The following is a 6358-nucleotide window of genomic DNA, read 5'->3' as shown; positions in this document are numbered from 1 at the left end:
CACTGAATGGGCCGTTAGTTCCTCCACTCCTTACCCTGGCAATATGAATCAAAGAAAAATAAAGAAAAAATTAAATAAAACAAGAAAAAAAAAGAGAAAGAAAAAGAAACAATAAAAGAAAAACAAATATGAAAAGTTCGAACAATATTTGGTTTATAAAATTAATGTGACCGTGATGAGGCTCGAACTCACCACCTTCCGATTTAAAGTTCGAAGCGCTCGTGTACCAAATTCTGACGCCTTACCAAGTGAGCTGTGCTCCTGAGATACGAAATAAAAATAAAATAATACACTGTATACCTGCTTGTGTCGGTAATTGATTTGCTCAAATTCCATAATGGTACAGTGCAACAGAGCAAAAATGCCCAAAATTTAAAAGCTATATAATTTATGAACAATATACACTACACATAAAAATACTAATACAAGGGAATTTCAACATAAGAATCCAAACAATTAAGTACCAACATGCACAGCTTTGTCCTTATATCACATTTGGGTTTTTAACAAAATGTTATCAAACCTCTACTGTGATTGGCAGCTGCACAAGGCATCTCTTTGATAGCTGATAATGGCCATCCATTCAGCAAGTGGCTACTAACTGACCTTGACAGGCTTGAATGAGCACTGTCATCTGCTACAAAACCATCACACTCTAGGACCTGGTCGCCTATTCAGCATCGAAGTGGTTACGTAATTCTCTTGGTTACCGGATCACGCTACTTTGGTATGCCTTCGAGTGCCATATACTTTATGTGGTGATCATTTCGATCGTGGTTCATTACTCTAGCGCGTGATCCCGTTGACATAGTAACATTACGTAACTTCGATACTGAATATTAATTACTAGTCAACATTTGCATAGGAACCGCATAGTCGGAGGCAAGGTTCATTATTGATTGGAGATTATATACGTATTTATTACTAATAGACAAGTAATATATATATATCGTGTGTTTGCGATTTATTCCGTAATCAATAAGTATGATGAACAAACGCATTTCTGGCAGAAGCGCTCACAGCGTAGTGGTATTCGATCTCGACTGTTAAATAAAAGGTTGTGGGTTCGAACCCTGGTAGAATTTTAATTGGAATAAATTTGTTTTTCTTTTGTTAAGTAAGAGGTAATAATTATGGCAATACATCCGCCGTATAAAACTGAACACAGCTCAATCCAGCCTCATATAGGCCTATATCATGTAAATGTATTATGTGATGCAAATGTTGACTAGGAAAGAAAATATCGCGACCTGGTCACTATAATGCTATAGGGAGCACAGTACTTTGACAATGGAGTGAAAGACTATTATTATTGATTAGGCGCGGATTCCAAAAGTACAGCTCCTATGCGTGTATAGTAAAAAATTGGAATAGAATGTTTGGAATCAAGTAACTAAAATACTAAATGCATTCTGCAAAATGTGCTCTTACCGATTTATAAAGCATTTCATTAGCTTTAATTTGACATATTGTTTGACATGTTTGGAATTATGGTAAATCATTAAATAAAATATTTATTAATTAATCAATTATGTCAATTAATAAAAATTTAATGCAAATATGCATATTTTCTCTGACAGAATTGTAGGATTTGACAAGAGCCATCTTTATTGTAAGTTTGATTCTTATAACATACCGGTATCGTATTGCGTCCCGTTATAGTTGCAGAAAAATACGCGTGCAGGACACACATACGCACACCCCCCCCTCCACACACACACCCAGAGGATCGTACCGCTTTACAATCGTATAACATTCATTGGCGCTAGTAGTAGTAAATTCCAATTTTCTTTGCTTTACCTCACTTGTTCTGCTCAAAATTAAAAGGGACATATCTGACAGTAAAAGCTTACATTTTATGGAAATTATGTTTAAATTTGCTTAAACAGCACAAAACAGATAAAGCAGACTAATGTACTATACATAGGCCTATACATGTATGGTATGCCAGGGACTGTTTAAGAATATATCATTAGATTTATGATATTTACTTCGAGGACTGTTATATATCAAAATGTGAAAAATATCAAATTTTAATAATTTGTCATAAAATTTGTATTATATCGTGAATTCAAACAATAAAATTTATTTGATATCAGAAAGACATTCTTCGTATTCAGAATGCGTTTTCTTTGTCTTTTTTTTTTTTCTTTTCTTGTTTTATTTATTTTTTTCTTTATTTTTCTTTGATTTATATTGCCAGGGTAAGGAGAGTAGGGAACTAAACGCCCATTCAGTGATTTTTTGATTTTTTTTCATCCCGACGATCGTAAAAATCATCAAAATTCAGATTTTGGATACTAGACTGCGGAACTCAGCCTCCAATGATAGTCAGTAATTTTTATATTTTGGACATTATTTATGACTATCATTTGAGGACTGAGTTCTTATGATCCGAGGAGCAGTTTCAGATAATTGCCTGGGATTATTGGGGCAGAGGTTATCTTTTGAATTCTTTCATGACCACTGAAGCATAGTCGAACCTGTCAAGGACACTCGGCGTGAATTGAAAGACCATGTCACTCGCCACAAAATAATGTCAAAGGTCATAAAAGGCCTATGGCTGATTTTGTACGTTTCGTCATTGTCATAGATGTGCTAACATAGCTTGCTAGTGTAGTGGTTCAGCCGAAAGCCGTGTGTCTAAGACAAAAAAATAATGCATTTACGTGAGTCTGTAATTTATATACCGGTACTGACAGTATATAAATTAGCTACATGTATTTGAATGGGGCTTCAACTTCGTCAATACTGTCGTTTTCCTGTTTTGTTTTTTTGCCATTTGTTTTTCATTAAAAAATTTATACACGTAACAATTTGATTTTTTTTTTCACTTTCGCTGGGATCACTGAATGGGACTTTGTAGCGCGGATTATTCAAAACTTGTTTTTACCTACTGCTATATAGTATTAATCCGATTATTACATAACTTTGCCAGCGTATTCAAGACATAGGTTATGTAAGGGATAAACTGTACATGGGTATAGGGTATAGAGGCCCTGCATGCTTTTATCGATTGGCTCCAAACAAAGGATTTGAACCGGTGTCCTTCACCGTAATCACGGCGCAGTCCATTCAATCAAATGTCGTCAGTGTGCGAGACGAACGATGTATAAATCAGAAATCTGGAGGTCACATCATCACTTATCATGCTTATTGTAAAAAGTTTGTCCAATGCATATACTGTGTGTATTGTTCCCGGGTATTGTCAATGCAGTCAAGCAAACAGGTATTATATTTTGAAAAGGCCGCTATAGTATATTCACAGGGGTGTCTTGAATGGCCAATCATATGGGACATAATCAAATTGCAGTGACTGCTTCCTTTGTTACCACATGTCAGTCATCTTGTGATTATTGGACCATGTAAACCTGCAAAAAACGAGCCAAAGTGCAGGCCCTATGCCTCATTTGCATCCCTAAAAGTGTTACGCCATCCAGAATACAAAGCAATTACGAGGTTTGTGTTCATAACATAGCACTTAACATTAAACAATACATATTTACCTTAGCCAAATGGCATTTGGCTAAGGGTCTCTTTTTCTTAGATTCTGATTCTTTCTTTCTTTCTTTCTTTCTTTCTTCTACCAATCATATAATGAGCCATCGTAGCAATATGCATTTGTCAATTTTGACGAAATTTGGTTATCATGACCATTGGGGGGTGCCACAAATGTCACGTGAAAATGTCGGGCGCAAATGTCATGTCAAGGTCATTATAGCCCAAAACGTGTTTTTCACTTAAAATGCTACCCCTTCCCCATACTACATAGCACCGTGACATCACTTGCACACATGCATCGTCTATAGCTTGTGTCTAAAAGTTGTACACAGAATTGGGGTCAAAGGTCATTTAGGGGTCATTTCCGGCATGTAACCAAATACCTTAAATCGGACATCGTAGCCATATGCTTTTTGCCATGTTGACCATAGTTGAGCACTAGGACCATTGGGTGGTGCCACAAATGTCACGTGATCATTTGCGGTCAAAGTTCTTCCACTTACGGACAATGACCAAAAACGTCATTTTCACTATAATTGACTAGGGGGGCCATATGACCACACATGAATAGTCTACTGTAGTAGACCATTTACATTTATTATCCCTCTAATCCCACCATGGAAAATCCACCAATCCTGTTCTGATCCAACAGCTATCTATCCTTTTTTCTCTGGGCAGGGCAGTCACTGGGGATGTGGATGTGTTGTGTTTTAATGCATGGAATGGTATGAATTGTTTAAAAAAGGAATGCAAAGCAGTCTACCCCATGATAGATTTGCACACAAATATATCATCCATATAGCAAAGATATATTATAGTCCTTGCAAGCCCATTGTGGTTCAATGAGCCATGTAAAATAATAATTGGGCTGATCATTCCTCATCATGTGTACTTTAAAGTATACATTATAGTAAGAATAGGTATGTCCTTGCCAGGTTTTGTAAAGATAGGTAAACAATCTTTACAGAGCCTTCCAAGGATATATGTGTATGTACCTAGCTAAGCTAGGTCTTCTCTTTCTGTCCGATTCTTCTTCTTTCTTTCCCCTTTTCAAAATGCTGCTGCTCCCGTAAATTACATAGTAGCCCTACAATGTCGTCACCACTATGAACCATAGGCTGGTGGTACAAATGTCGCATGAACAACTCTAGGTCAAAAGTCATAAAAAGATCAACAACACTGGCTAAGGGCCGTGCTCTGTGAGCACAATGTCTAGTTTGATACTACATCCGTAGGTATATTTCACCAAATGAATTCTCTGATGATGGTAAAAAGAGACGTTTTTGTTATTATAATATTAGTCACAAACAAGACTCGTTCATGTAAAACCACCCAAGTTCACTGTAACACCTGCATGCAAAATCTATGAAATGGGAGCATTTCCAACCTCCAAAAAGCGTTGAATTTTTACTATTTTTTTCTGGCACCGGTTGAATTTGATTTGGAGGCGACTTTTTAAACAAGACACCACTTCGTATAGTTATATTTTCCTTCCAATGTGACGGTGTATATAGCGTGTTGGTGTTTTATGTATCTACATGGATAATGAACTAATGATAAAAATTTTATGGCATTTTGAACCTTACAGACACTTGATTTTGAACTCACTGAGTCTGAACTCAATCAGCTACTGCAGATAAATAGAACTTTTCGTTTCATAGCATTCCCAGCGTAAGTATAAGTCATCAATATTATCTAGGTTATGTATTGCTTTAAATAAAATTATATTTGAATCATGGATAGTTTAGATGAGTTGATAAAAGTCTGTAAAGGGAATTTTCCTTAAGAAAAATAATATTATAAGGCCGATGGGTCCTGAATTGTGTGTAAGCTTTACTTACTAAATTTTGGCCACAGATAGTAATATTTTTGAAATCTTTCAAGCATCGCTAACCTTTTCCCAACACTATAACATTTCTTGGAGATAAAATTAAAAAAGGAACACGAAACGTGTACCCTGTAACTAAAATTTCTATTATCACGGGATTTGGCTACCATTCGAGCCACGTTTTACCAGTATAAATTGTAAACAGACCATGTATTTTTTTCTTCATTTTTCAGTGCACAGCACCATCCTCTACACCCATTCAAAAGATGACTTGACGCAGCTGTTATGCATGATGCATACTGTACTTCTTGACATTATCTTTTGATTGCTTTGGCTATGCTATGGACAAGGTTTCTTTTTTGTAAATTTAGTTTTTGTGAACATTGATGTGAAGCTACGTGTATTAATATATAGGTAATAAAGTTTTACATAAGTTGCTGACAGTTTGAAAGACGAAAGTTTAATTTGTACTTCTTTGTTTTTGTTTTTTGTTTTGATTTGTTCGATCTTTGACAACCCTGGATAACCCAAGAATGCCTGTATTGAAGCTAATTTCCATTGAGGTACGCCCATTTGAACACCGGGAAGGGTTGGGAACAGGTATTAACACCCTACTCTTTTCGAAATTGGCTGGGAGATACATTATACATGTATTAAACGGCTTAAAGGTCCCTCCGAAGGTCGGAGTACTTTTATGTTTCATTTACCCAATTCTAAATGAACCATGGGGAGATCGAAGTCTGAATTTAATCTACAGAGGGTGCCAACCAATTTCAGACATTTCCCACGCTCTCCTTATGGAGCTCTCCCTTCTATATTCAGCAATATCAATCCAATCTTTCTTAAAAAGTGCTAGTATTCAGCACTATGTAACATATATTAAAGTACTGAAATTGTGCACTTTAGTTCAAAGTGGATTTATTAAAGCTTACTATCATAAGATTTCGTTGAAGTTTTTGGATACGTGTTGATAACACGTTAGAGAAATAATGTTGATATGTAAAATGGGAATAGGTAGGCATAGCTCCT

The 6358-nt window shown here is 36.0% G+C and overlaps 1 long non-coding RNA gene across 1 annotated transcript; it reads left to right on the top strand.

Moving 5' to 3' along the window:
- Positions 1-3403: 3403 nt before the first annotated feature.
- Positions 3404-6155, top strand: LOC140148586 (uncharacterized). Its single transcript, XR_011858501.1, has 3 exons — positions 3404-3459; positions 5090-5172; positions 5563-6155. It is a non-coding gene; the product is annotated as an uncharacterized lncRNA (long non-coding RNA).
- The last annotated feature ends 203 nt before the right edge of the window (positions 6156-6358 follow it).

Source organism: Amphiura filiformis, chromosome 3, assembly GCF_039555335.1.
Source record: "Amphiura filiformis chromosome 3, Afil_fr2py, whole genome shotgun sequence".
Lineage (NCBI taxonomy): Eukaryota > Metazoa > Echinodermata > Ophiuroidea > Amphilepidida > Amphiuridae > Amphiura > Amphiura filiformis.
This window is presented reverse-complemented; position numbering and strand designations above follow the sequence as displayed.